This window comes from Canis lupus, chromosome 29 (genome assembly GCF_011100685.1).
Source record: "Canis lupus familiaris isolate Mischka breed German Shepherd chromosome 29, alternate assembly UU_Cfam_GSD_1.0, whole genome shotgun sequence".
Taxonomy (NCBI): domain Eukaryota; kingdom Metazoa; phylum Chordata; class Mammalia; order Carnivora; family Canidae; genus Canis; species Canis lupus.
The window spans coordinates 27,463,133-27,477,654 of record NC_049250.1 but is presented as its reverse complement, the minus strand read 5'-3'; the positions used below and the strand labels follow the sequence as shown (position 1 = coordinate 27,477,654).

The 14,522-nt window shown below is 38.1% G+C and overlaps 1 long non-coding RNA gene across 6 annotated transcripts in view; it reads right to left on the bottom strand.

Moving 5' to 3' along the window:
* LOC119866718 overlaps positions 1–14,522 on the bottom strand; it is a 95,904-nt gene that overhangs the window by 7,642 nt on the left and 73,740 nt on the right. For 2 of the 6 annotated variants that reach the window (XR_005381134.1, XR_005381133.1), the window contains exon 6: positions 14,395–14,513. The exons of the other annotated variants lie outside the window; for them this stretch is intronic. This is a non-coding gene — a long non-coding RNA (uncharacterized LOC119866718). The remainder of the gene's footprint in view (positions 1–14,394; positions 14,514–14,522) is intronic. 6 annotated transcript variants of the gene reach the window in all.

Below are 14,522 nucleotides of genomic sequence, written 5' to 3'. Positions count from 1 at the left end.
TTGACATCCAGAACATTTAGAATTGGGATTTTAACCTACAGTATTTGTTTTTTAAAGATTTGTATTTATTCATGAGAGACAGAAAGAGAGAGGCAGAGACACAGGTAGAGAGAGAAACAGGCTCCATGCAGGGAGCCTGATGTGGGACTGGATCCTAGGACTCTGGGACCATGTCCTGGGCAGAAAGGCAGGTGCTCAACCACTGAGCCACTTAGGTGTCCCTTAACCTACAGTATTTTTAGATGGACTTTAGGGAACCTATGTATTCTGAGTTTAAATGAACTTAAATGTACATGTATTATGTGAATTTTTCTGGATTTCCGATGTTCATCCATTTCTTGATGTGAGACCAAGAAAAGAAGTAAGGGCTGTTTAGAAGGACTTTTTTTGTTAGATCTGAGGGGATCCTTTATCCAGTGTCGATCTGGTCTCAGCAACTCACTCTCCTTGATAATTTTCCTGACAGTGGAGTTTATACTCAGAGTGGGTTCTGAGGAATATAAACAATTTACTTACCCACAAATTAGAAATTTTACTTCCCATTTCTGAGCTTCAGTTTTTTCATCTGTAAACTGGGGATGTAGACATGATAACTGCTGAATAACACTGGAAATCTAACATACTATGATCTCAACACAAATGAAGTGCTGTTACTAAAATGGTCACTATATCAAGGACATTGAATATGTTTTAAGTAAAAGCTCAGCCAATATTGCTTTATTAAGTCCCTTTATCATTAAATAGAAAATCTAGAGCAAGAAGGCCCTGAAACATAGCAGGTCTTTGAGCAGAGAAGCATTGCTTGCTGCTTAGCAACCTCCCAGGCTGCCGAGTGCAAATAGCAACCTGCAGGACAGCTGAGCAGTTTCTAGAGGAAAAACCAGGCAGCTCAGGTTTTTTTTTTTTTTTTTTTTTCTGTAGAAGGGATGCTTTAGGATACAATAAAGTATTGCCTAGACAATGCAGCTGAGTTTTGGTCATGGGTAAAAATCTCTGTTAGTCACAGTGTGAGGATGTAGTGAACTGAAGTGTGACATCCTTTTTAGCACAAATGAATTTGGAAGAATTTGAGTCTGACATTTATGGTAAACAAAGACAGCTCTGCTGCTGATAACCAGCCTTAAATGTTTACACATATGTGATTTTAATGTTTTTTTCACAAAGTATTTGTATATAGCAGCAACCATTATTTTTAAGCCCCAAGATCTATAAAGTAGATAATTTTTAAATGATAGTTTAAATAGAAAATCCTTTAAAGACACATCCGAAGTCATTTTGTTGAAAAATGAAATATTTCAATTTATTCTTTTTCTTCATACCTGTATATGCCTATATTATCTTTTCTCCATATCACAATATGCTTCCTTAAGAAACCATTTTTATTTTTTTGTTCCTGCTAACAATTCTAAATGTCTGTAAGTAAAATTCCATCATAGGGTAAAGATGCAGAGAATCTAATAATTTTCTAATCTGGATGAAATTTGTAAACCACCTATCATCTGCCAGTCTCTTAGTGGCAGAGTAGAGATTACATATATACTATATAAATTTATTATATATAAAATGTATATATAAGTTCACATATATCTGTGCACATATAATATATATAAATTTATATACATAATATATAAATATGCATATATACATATACAATATATTATACAATATAAATATACAAATATATATATACATAATTACACACACACATATATATACATAAATATGAAGGAAAAGGAAGGAAGATTTCATGTCTTGGAATTTTTCTGATTATCCAGTTTATTTGGGATCACTCTCACGTTCTCATCGTGATTTCATTCTCCGACGATATTACTGACCCAAATATTTCTAAGTGACAGATTGTTCTGTCTCAGATGTGAAATGTAAATTGCTTTCCCTCTGTGTGAGTCAGGAGTCACACAAAGTCTTTTCCAAAACTCTGATTAAGACCATAGTTGTCATTCATCTCTGACTTGTATGTAGTATGTGTTTGCCTTTCATTTGACCTCTATTTCTGTTAGATCCAGGATTTCACTTTTTTCTCAATATCACTAATAATATCCTTAGTTTATTGGTGAATATCAAACATAAACCAACCACAGGGGCCAGAGGAAACAGAGGATATGCCCTGAGTTACCTGATGCTCCAGGAGTAGCACATATTTCCCCAGGCTTTCTGGGGTGGAGACAGAAAAGGTAGAGTCAGTCTTCAACAACATAAGGAGTGCACAGAAGTTAGAAGAGTCCCAAATGAAAAATGGGTCCCAAATAAAAAATAAAACTGTTAATTTTTTCCCCTTGCCTCTACTCAAGAGAGTGGGTCAGGTGGAAGGAGGGACTTGAATATAAAGATTTTGGATAGTTTTCTAAGTACTATACAAACTAATTTTCCTTTCCATCTAGGGATTCATAATACCCCTCACTCCTCTCCAGCAGGACATGCAGCATTCTGTAGGGCACATTACCAGAGGGGCACATCAGTGACGTAGATGTGCCTCATCACTTCAGCATTGCATAGATCATAGCAAGCAGAGAATAATGCAGATCAGGACGTGAGAATTTAAGGATTTCATGATGAACAAGAAGAGAAGAAGAAACAAAAATTCTTTTCAAGAAGCACAACAGCACTGCTTCACTTAAATGAACCAGCATGGGTCAGCTTGGGACACCGATTAGCATAGGACCTGAAAGCAGATCAAAACAATGACTCAGAGCAAGAGAGAAGAGAAGGAAGGAGACCATGACTAGGCTTAGATTTAGAGAAGAATGGATGTTAGCTACCCCTGGTGAACAGAGAGTAATTGAAGACAGGTCATAATACTGAGTAAATGCTTCTCAAGTAATTATTTTCCTCTCTCTCTCTCTTTTTTTTTTTTAATTTTCCTCTCTTTTTAAAATGAAATTTCAAATAGAAAATTCTATGTATACTATCAAATTCCTCGTTCTATTCTTTCCCTTGCTCCTTTCCTAGGAGGAGAAACATTGATTTGATAGGCATAGTCCAAGAAATTATTTGAATTATACTTAGGAGGTAGAATCACTGTAGTAAAATGCAAATGATTTAGGGAAACTGGTGGCTCCCTGTGGCCCAGTCTGGTTTGCCATAGTTACTGTCTCTTGGATTTCAGGGGTAAGTTCCACCTAACAACTGTTCTTTTGAACAGTTAGACATAGGTTTGTTTATATATGACAAGTGATTACATTAGAATTGGGGATAAGATCACAATGCTCTTATCTTATGACCAGGGAACCCCAAAATGTAGGAATATGATCCCAGACATACCAAGGCCTCCCCATAAGGTCTCTGAGAGAAATATTTGGCAAAGAAAGTTGGTATAAGAGTCAATTGTTAGGTGGAAATTTACCTGAAATCCAAATGGTCCACATGCAAGGTTGGGTCCTAAGTCTAGGGGAGTCGGGGTCAGGACTATGGAGGACCCCTGGGCTGGGCCTTGCATCCAGATTCATGGCTGTAGGCCAGAAGGCTGGTGCTGCCGGGGGGCCAGCCTGGTGCTGGGGTCAGCTGGGAGGGAGCTTTGGTCCCAGGGAGCTGCCTGGTGCCTGGTGGTGGCACTGGGTTGTGGGGGCCCAGAGCTGGAGTCTGCAAGAGCCCTCCCTGAGGTTGGACTACAGGAATCACCTGGGGTCCAGTGAACCAGTCAGCGCTGGGGTCTCTGGGGAAGTGGGTCCTCACTTCACTTTCCTTCCCCCACAGGGAGGGTTTCTCTGTTCACACTGGGGTGCATGCTGCTGGCGGAGGAATGCCAGGAGTAATGTGAAACTGCCTCTTCTATCTGCTCCATGAGTCTTTTCTTACACACACTATTCAAGTGCTATAAACCCTCACCTGGAATCCTTAGCTTCTGTAGTTATTTTCAAGAGTGAAGAGTTGTTCTAACTGATGTTTCTGGGCAGAGAAGAGCACTGGATATTCCTTTTCTGCCATCTTGAATCTTGCTCATGTCACATCCCCCACACCAGTTTTCGATGAGTTTTTCTAATCCAAGTGTGGTTATTTCTCAGCGTGGTTTTAATTTTTGCATTACCCTAATGGCTAATGATGATAAACATCTTTTTATATGCTTATTTGCCACTCACCTCTGCTCATGTGTTATGCCCATTTTCTAACTGAAAAGTTTTTAATTGTTGAGTTTTGAGAGTTCTTTTTGTATTCTAGATACAAGTCTTTTTATAGGTATCAGATATGTGGATTGCAAATATTTTCTCCCAGTCTGTAGCTTATCTTTTTATTCTCTAATATCCATTTGCTGAAAAGTGTACCCTTCCTCCATGAATTTTCTAGCTTTTATGTCCAAATTCAGTTGGGAATGTTTGTGGAGATCTATTTTGGGTTCTTTATTCCATTGATTTACATTCCTCCATACTGTCTTGGCTACTGTAGCTATGTAGTAAGTCATCTATAGAATTATTTCTCCAACTTTCTTCTTTTTCAAAATTGTTTGTTATTCTAGTTTGTTAGTCTATTGTTAGCCTTTCCATATAAACTTTAGAGTAAGATTTTCTAGATGTACAAAGATCTTGGGATTCTGTAGAACTTCATTTAAACCTATGTATTGATTTGGGGACAATTTTCATGTTTGCTTTATTGAATCTTCCAATCCATGTACACAACGTGCTGATTTACTTAAAGCTTTGCTTTCTTGCCTCAGGATATTATAATTTTTAGCATGCAGATCTTGCATATACTTTTTTCATATCCTCTTTTTAGGCTTTACTATATACTATTTACTATTTCCTTTTGGGAGAGTGATAATAAATGGCATCGTATTTTAAATTTTGGTCTCAACATATTTGTTGCTTGTAACAAGCAACATAGAACAAGCAATCATAGGAATATGATTGATATGAATGTGTCAATCTTGCATTCTGTAACCTTGACAAATTTTAAGATTTTTTTTTCCTTTTTGTGATAGATTCATCAATATTTTCTATGTAGATATTCATAGCATCTGCAAATAGAGACTGTATTTCTTCTTTTCCCATCTCTATGCCTTTTGTTTAGGAAAGAGTATTTTTGCTCTACGAGGCACAACAATCCCTTCTCATAACAGCTACTCCCGGTAGATAGATATTAAGAGTGTTCCCGGGTTGACTAGGAAGACCTTTAGCCTCTTTTTTTTTTTTTTTTTTTTTTTTACTGCATTAAAAAAAAATCAATTTCCACAAAAAGCTTGAATTGAAGGACAAACGACAAGCCGTTTGCTTCTTCTCACATATTTATGAAGGCAGATTTCTTACTCTGTTAAAAAGGAATCCCGTCATGAGTACTGGCCTACCCTGGCTCTGAAGACTTGACCCAAATCCTGGATTAGTCCTTGGTTAATGAGGGCCAAGCTCCATTCAAACCAGTGTCTAGGGCTAGGATTAAGACAGCTTTGCTGTACTGGATACCTGCTGTGCTGCTTCTATGAAACTTTCTCTGATCCTTCCATGTAGAATTATTCCATCCTTTGTGAATTCCCATAAAAATATATACCCTTTTGAGAGCCTTTCATCACTTCTTTCCTCTGTCTGTCTTTCTGTCTGTGGAGGCAGATACTTCTCTAACCCTTACTTTTTTTCATTGAGGTTATAAGAAAGGGTTCTGTATCATTCCTGGTTTGTTTTGAAATTTCTGCTGAGACAGAAGCCTGCCTCAGATGCCATAATCCTTGGTTGAGGCCATATACCTGGGTGAGCCCTCTTTGTTACTTTCCCCTCATTGATGTCTGTATGAAGTCCCTGGCTTGTATATGAAAGCCAGTGATGCTTTCATGACTGCCACATGACTGCCCTAGAATCAAGACTATTTTTCGCATCTGCCTATCATCCCCCATCAGACTCATGAGGCAATGCCTCCACCATAAGATTTGGGACTCTCAGATATATCAACTAACCCATATCAGCTCAATGGATACTGCAATTTGAACCAGTTGACTTCTTTTTTAGAAATCAATCTGTCTTGATATTTACATGTTTTTCTACTTCTCCATAGTTTGCCTATCTCAACAAGGAAAAGAATATCTTTGCGTTAAAAAACATTCTGGGGTTATGGTGGTTCATTATCCATACTCTATTAAGGCAAAACTTTATTTAAGTCAACTAAAATTTATTTAAATTAATTTATTCTGTCCACCTGGATGTGACATTTCAAGTAATTTCAGATGGCCACCTGCTGGATGGAAATAAAATTTCCTTTTTCAAAAAATATTATACAACCCACTATGTACCCATTGATGTGGATGGGTACTTAAGCAAAGAGATGTGTTAGACATGGTTTCAGGCCTCTTGGAAAGTATAATCTGCTTGAGGACATGACATGCAAAAATGCTCAATTCATCCTTGCTCTATGATTAAAACTAGCTGTGATTCATGGCCTGAAGTTGCCTTCTTCATAGTTAGCTTTTCTAGAATGTTTCTTTTGGGTTAGTTTCCTAACCTGTTGTTTAATGATTGTTCCAATTTGCCTTGTAATGTATCAAATGAGTCACTTCTTCATGTGTGATATAGTCCAGTCTAATAAGCAAGCAGGTGTTGAGGGATGTTGGGATTGCCCTGTCAGTCATGATCTCTGTAGTTGCTTCACTCTTACTCATGATCAACCTATCAATGCTTTCACTGAAAAGCCAACATGAAAAACGACTGCTGTGTGAGTTCCTTAATGCTATGTTACCACACATCACCTGCAAGTAGGTTCGCTACAGAAATGCTTGTTACCTGGAAGTCATTTCAGTTTGCTATGCGCTCTGGGTCAAACCAGGGGTGACTCTCCCTTCCAATACCTTGCAAACTTCAAATCACATTTTACTTTCATTTACTGAATATAAGATTTTGTCCTGAGGGCCATATAAATGTATCCTTCCCTCAAGGTACTTAGAGCTTTGGAAAAGATACAAAAAAAAAAAATATACACAATCAACAGTACTGCAAGATACCATGTTGTAAGTGCCATCAAAGAGATGCCAGCAAAGACCTCAAAGTACCTGAAAAGAGAAAGATTAATTCTGGGCTATTATGTTAATTCTGAGCTGATATGTTATAGTCTGAGTAGGATGGTTACAGGTAAATTTTGTGGAGAGGGCTTTCCAAAATAGAGAGTAAAAGCATAGCAGTAAGAGAAAAGGAAGATGATGAGTAATCTATATTGGATGGATTTGAGTGGCAATAGGACACTGGACATTTATATAAGAGTTAATGTTTAGGAAAAAAAATGGACATTACTGTGTGGTGAATCAAATGTTCTTATACAAGGGATGTAATTACAAGGTTGTTGATAAACAGAAAAAGAGAGTTCATTTGGGATCTGCTGTTTACTGACGTGGGAGGTAACAGAAGCTTTCTCTAGGTCAGTTGTTGTGAACATGGACAGGTGAGATGAGTAGATCAGCACTGAAGACTTTGAGCATAATGGGATCCCTCAGGGGTTTTTAAATTTTGCTTTGCTTTGTTTTTTGATGCTTGGTGTCTAAAGGACCGCTTGTAGGAGTTAGATCATCACTGTTCAGTAGAAATGTAATTAAAGTCATAAATTCAAACTGTATATGTGATAAAAAAATTTAATAGCCACACTGACAAAAAAAGAAACGTGTAAATTTAATTTTAATAATTTTAACTCATATCAAAAATATTATCGGTATTCAATATTGTAATCAATATAACAATATTGATGAGTATTTTCATCTTTTTTTTTTCTTACCCAAGTCTATGAAACCAGCATATACTTTATACTTTAATTTGGACGAGGCATATTTCAAGTGTTCATTAATGACTTGAGCTAGCTAGTAGGTACTGTATTGGACAGCACAGACTCGAGCAGCACAGACATGACTTATCTACTTACTACTAATCTACTTTTGCTAATCTACTATCTACTTAAATAAACTTTACTAATCTCCTTATCCCATTGAAACATATTAGCCTCTTTCAGGGACTTTGAGCTCCTAGGAAGGTTGCATGGTTTTACTGATGTTAAAGCTCTACGGCATGGGCATGGTGTAGTTTCTAACAGAAGTCAAGTCCTCAAAGAATGATTGTTACACAGATGAAGCAGAGAATGCTGATTTGGAAGCCGAGATGTGGATATAGGTAGGTGTGGGAAGAAAAGGCAAGGTTTATACTTCCTAGCCTGACTCATCCTGACTTAGAAAACTGAATACCCCGCTGAAGCAAAGGTGACTAAAAAAAGTGAAAGGTATTTCTTTCATCCCCATATTTATATCAAATATTCACAGACAAAGAATTGGTGTGGACACACTTGCTTGGAGCCACTGATGAAAAGTTCACTAAAAAATTTAGCATTAAAATTTTTTTTTAAATTTAGCATTAAATTTTTTTTTAAAAATTAAAAAACAGCATTTTCACTATGCCAAAAAAAGGCCTCATGGTTGAAATATCTCTATTAAAAGTGGCATTTATCTCTTTTCATTTTTGGAATGTTTCCCTTTCATGTCATACAAGGGCATATCCTTTTTCTTTTCCCTATTGCATTAATCATATTTTTTTATTTTCATTATATTATGATGTTTTGCCATCTTAAAAAAGCTTGCTGGCTGGGGAGTGATTGCCCCTCCCAGGGCTAGCCAATTCTTAAGAGATAACAGAGCCCACCCCACCCCTCCCCAGGCAGTGTGCCTTTCAAATGCAAATCAGCCAATCTGGCCATTTATTCACCCAACAACTTCTATTAATCTACACATCAAGCCAATATTTCTCCTGCCCTAAATCATCCCAGGGTCAGGTACCAGGCAGCTAGAAACTGTTTCTGCAGTTTAAATACTCCAGAATTATTCAAAATAGCTAATCCTATATTGTTCCCTTGTCCTGCCTTGTCTTTCCTGTGGAAACACCAAAAAGAAGGCTACAGCTGAGGCTTTCCCCTTGCCCCTGCTTCCGCCTCCTGACCAAACCCTGGTTCTTCCCATGTGGCCCTGCATGACATGGTGCCTCCTTCTCTAGAGAAATGTAAGTACTACATTCTTCTTTCAGTACCATTGGCCTCTGTAGTGTTACTCAGTCACCTCCATAAATTAAAATGCCAAGATCAAAAATGAGACACATACACGACTGCTTCTCTCAGTTAGTTTATATTTCAGTCATTTTGGATACATATTCTTATCGGAACGTAAATTTAGAACCCAGGCTAAAAGGAATGCCAGAGGATTTAAAGTTGCACTTGCACAGTGAACCCAAAACCAGCAAGGGAATAGGGTAGGTGAGCAGAGGAGGGTTGTGGGTAATGAGCAAAAAAAGGAAACACTGTTCAAACATTCTTCTAAAGTACATTATGAAGGCATCAAATCCCTGGAATGTTGTTTATGTATTGAGTGCATGCTGGCTATTTTTCCTATCCCCGCTCGTTTAATCATCTTCAGTACATAGAAGGGACACAAAAATGTAAATGATTTTCTCAAGGTCAACTAGGTGTGTCTGAATTCAAACCCAGATCCTTCCTAGACCCCAACTCATTCTCTCATTGCTGCCTCATATTCTCCCCTTCTGAGAGATCAGAAGTCAGGAATTAAGGAGTCGACCTAGACATGCTGGGGAGGGGGGGTGCTGTTGCTTTCATGACTTTATTCTGAATGCCTGATGCATGGCATGTTTTAGATACAGTACTCAGAAGCCAAGAGTCACAGGTTTTATTTAGCAACAAAACAGGGTAAGAAGTATCGTGGTTTAGATTCACGTGGAAGACAATGATGGACACCGAGAGCCAAGAGGTATTGTGTGGTCTGGGAAGGGAAGCACTTTAGGCTCCTGAGATCCAGCTGGAACGCTGGTGACAATTGGAAGAATTCTGTACAGAGGAGAGGGAATCAAATAGCCACCAAGACAAATTGAGAAGAAAAGGGAGTGGCAAGTTTCAGCTTTTTTTTTTTTTTAAGGGCAATTTATGACTCCATGATCTTATTTATTAATTTTCTCGAGTCTACTATATTAGTGCTATAACTCATACTGCATTTATTAATTTTTAATGGAAACAGAGGCTCTGATACTTCAGATAAAGAAATATAATTTGGGGGTTTCCTAGGCAGCAAGTGAAAATATGAGCAATACAGTGTAACAATAGTGTAAACTTCATAGCTGCTGGAGAAGAATGAATCATGTAAAGATTTTTCTTCCATATTAAAATATTTCATGTCAACACATTTTTCACACGGATAAATGAGTAGAAAGGAAAAGCAGGGCAGAGTGAATAGTAAACTACATGAAAAGCAAAGAAAACAAGTGCCTCCAGGAGGTTTAACTTGTTGCCTAAATGAAAGGGTGTGAAATTGGACTAAGAGGGATATATCATTGGAAGTTTCGGATTAAATGGAAAGTAAACATTTGATTCTCATAAGTGATTTCTGAAGTTATTTTGCATTAACATGTTTATGTATGGCTTAATGGATCACTGATGACCTTCTTGACTCTTCAGGCCATTTCAAATTTTAAAACTTCAGGGTAACAATTTCCCCAAGTTTAAACTTAGGCATAATTGGATTTCCAAGGCTTGGAAAATTTGGATGGACTATTTTAAGTTACAGAGAAATGTGAAGACAAAGTGACATAATGTGGATTTAGCAGGAAGATTCTTCTTGTGTTCCCCAGCTATAACTCGGCTAAATACACTCTGTTCGTAGATTACTGGAAAGTAGCAGATATCATAGAAGAAAGGGTATTCCTATACCGAGTGAAGCAGTGAAAGCTGGAAAAGTGACTCACTGCTTCTAAAGAGGAGCTATTTCAGTGTCTTTTCATTTGTGTATTTTTTAGTACTGTGCAAGAATATATAGTCTGACTTCTAGATGTTCCATTCTTTAGAACAACTTATTCTAGAACACATTTTGTTCTCCAGTGGATTTAAAATGGGTAAAAGAAACAGAGTTTTCTGAGTTTGGGTGAAGGAAGTATAAAGAGAGAGAGACACACCACAGGAATTAAGAAAGGTGACTCACAGGGTGCTTGGGTGGCTCAGTGGTTGAGCGTCTGCCTTTGGCTCAGATTATCATCCTGGGGTCCTGGGATTGAGTCCCACATCAGGCTCCCAGTAGGGAGCCTGCTTCTCCCTCTGCCTATGTTTCTTCCTCTCTCTCTGTGTCTCTCATGAATGAATAAATAAAAATCTTAAAAAAAAAAAAAGGTGAGTCACTTGCTCGTGAGCTTCAGGGAGTGTCAGAACTAAATCAGTCCTCCCCTTAGTACCAAGGCAAGGCAGTGATGACATAATTAGAACTTAGCAACTGAGAACAGGTTTGCCAAGAGACACCTTCCTCCTTTGGGTTTATTTCCTTCTGGAAAAAACATCCAGATTAAGGCTCTTTGTGAAAGGATCCACACTTTTGATTTTTTTTCTTTTGTTCTAAAAAATCTAAAATATGTGAGATAACCCCTATCCCCCCAGTATTGAATACTAATGTAAAAATCTGAACGATAATAGAACTTATGTTGCTTGTAAAATTTTCTGTTTTTCTGTGACCTCTTCCTTCCCTTTGTTTCTCATTTTACCAGGGGAATTTGATAAGAAAAAAAAATTAAAAGAACAAAAAGACCTCATATATAGTAAGTAATGATTTTAGGCTTTGAAAGAAATTATAGAGTATTTGATCCAGTTATTATTTTTTAATTATTGAGTTGTTGGAGTTCTTTATATATTTAAGAAATTAATTCCTTATCATATAAATGATTTGTAAATATTTTCTTCCATTCTGTAGACTGATTTTTCATCCTGTTGATTTCTTTTCTGTGGAGAAGCCTTTTAGTTTGACGCAGTCCTACTTGTCTACTTTTGCTTTTGTTACATATGTTTTTTGGTGTCCTCTCCCAGAAAAACAGTAGAGCAGCTGTGGAAAACAATGTGGAGGCCCCTTGAAAAGTTAAAAGTAGAATTACTGTATGATCCAGCAATCCCTCTTCTGGGTATAAATTCGAGGGAAATCAGAATCTGGAAGACATATCTGCACTCACACATTTAGTGCAGCATTATTCCCAATAGCCAAGGCATGGAAACAACTCAAGTGTCCACTGACAGATGAATGGATAAAGAAAATGTGGTATATGTATTCAATAGAATATTACTCAGGCTTAAAAAAGAAAGAAATCCTGCCACTTGTGACAACATAGATGAACCTGGAGGATATAATGCTGAGGAAAATAAACCAGTCACAGAGGACAAATACTTCATGATTCTACTTCTAGGTAGTATCTAAAATACCCAAACTCATAGAGGCAGAGTGTACAAACGTGGCTGCAGGGCTGCAGGGTGGGAGCAATAGAGAGCTGTTGTTCAATAGAGGGATGCCTGGTGACTCAGTGGTTGAGCATCTGCCTTTATTTAGCTCACAGCATGATCTGGAGATCCTGGAATCGAGTTCCACATCAGGTTCCCCCCAGGGAGCCTGCCTATCCCTTTACCTATGTCTCTGCCTCTCTCTCTCTCTCTGAGTCTCTCATGAATAAATAAAAATAAAAAAGTCTTAAAAAATGGAGAGCTGTTGTTAATAAAGTTTTAATTATGCAAGATGAGTAGAGCCAGATGGCCATACCACATAAAGTTGGAGATGTAGTTCTGCTATGAAGGAAGGACTCTCCTTCAGGGTGTAAGTAAACCCAGAGAAAATCTTGCTGGTTTATACAGGGAGACATGTGCATTTCATTGCAGCACTGTTGGAAGTAATAAAAATTACTATGTTTTAGGTTATTTTTATTGTTAAAGATATTTGTGCCAAACTTACTTCCCATTGGGAGATGTGAGCGAAACAAGAGAATAAAAGTAAGCGACAAAAAAGTGTGAAAAAGTAAAAAAATCTTTAAGAGAGATGTAAACATTTTGTTAGGCTATACACTTTTTAAGCTTTATTTCGATTGGCTTGATGAGGAGTAATCTTTCCTACTCAAAGTATGGTCCACAGACTAGTAGAGAGGCAAGTCCTGGGGGGATGTATTAGAAAAGCTGACTTCCAGGCCCCACTCCAGCTTTACTGCGTTAGAATATGCATTTTAACAAAAACACCAGGTGATTTGTACGCATAGTAAACTTTGGAAGCACAAGTCTAGAGCAGCTGCCCTTCATTTTTATGTCTCAGCAGGCTGATGGGTCATGACAGGCTGGGAGGTGAATACAAATACACCCTTAGTAACAATACACACTCTTTTGAGCAATTTAAAAAATAGAGCAAATCTGAACTATTTCACATGGTACCAGCGCTCAAATTCATGTGCATTTCCTGAGTGAAAGACTAAGCATTGAGGTGGATCTGTGCAGATGGGCTGTGCAACACCACATAGCAAATATTTGAGGGATCGTGATGGGATCCAGTAGGGAGAGGCACATGTTTCATGACTGTTAGAGGGTAAGTTGGTGACTGTAATAGAGTTAGCATCCCGGGAAATTGATAACCAATGATAATAAGTATCTGCTTGGGATCCCTGGGTGGTGCAGCGGTTTAGCGCCTGCCTTTGGCCAGGGGCATGATCCTGGAGACCCGGGATCGAATCCCACGTCGGGCTCCCGGTGCATGGAGCCTGCTTCTCCCTCTGCCTGTGTCTCTGCCTCTCTCTCTCTCTCTCTCTCTCTCTCTGTGTGACTATCATAAATAAATAAAAACTAAAAAAAAAAAAATGTATCTGCTCTCAGAAAAGAACCATTCACTCACTGAACAATTACTTCTTCATCTCTTGTGTGTGTCACCTCCTCTGCTAGATCCCAGGGAACAGTGGAGACCACCACACCACGGGCACAATCCATGTCCTAGTAGAATTTACAGTCTCTCAGGGGAGGCAGGTATTTAACACGTATGATTGTTCAGCGTCTTAGGAGCTGAGAGGCATGAATCTTATGAAGATAGTTAATTAGGTAGGTAGGTGGATTGATAGTTGATACATAGAAAGATGATACGTAGAGACAGAATGAAAGCATATAGCAGAGGCATCTATTGGAGTTGTGTATCAGAAGCTTTTGAAACGTTAGAAATGTCTGATTTATTTTATTTTACTTTTTACAAAAAGATTTTATTTATTTGAGAGAGAGCAGTGGGGAGGGGCAGAGGCAGAGAATCTCCAGCAGACTCTGTGCTGAGCACAGAGACCGATGAAGGGATCGATCTCATGACACTGAGATGATGACCTGAGCCGAAACCAAGAATCAGTAGCTTAACCAAGGGTGCCACCCAGACGCCCTGAGAAATGTCAGATTTTAACAGAATATGTGGAATTATTAGAATATGCGGATGCAAAGAGAAACAGGACAGCAAAACTTTGGGGGAACTGGCTTTAAATAAAACAATTGGACAGATTGGATTTTTAAGTTATTTACCATGATTAGATAGACATACAAATCCAGAAGAGTAGTGGGTTATTTGTGAAGAGGCATTTGGAAACCTTGATTCAAATATTATCCAGATTTATCAATACTCACTTTCTTTCTGAGGCCTTCGGAATCACTTATAGTTTAATTATACCGAACCCTGCACTTCTTCCCTGGTCCTTGGAGCTGGAACCAGCTCTGGCTCAAGGGTCTCCCAGGAGACTGCCCAGCTGGTTTTA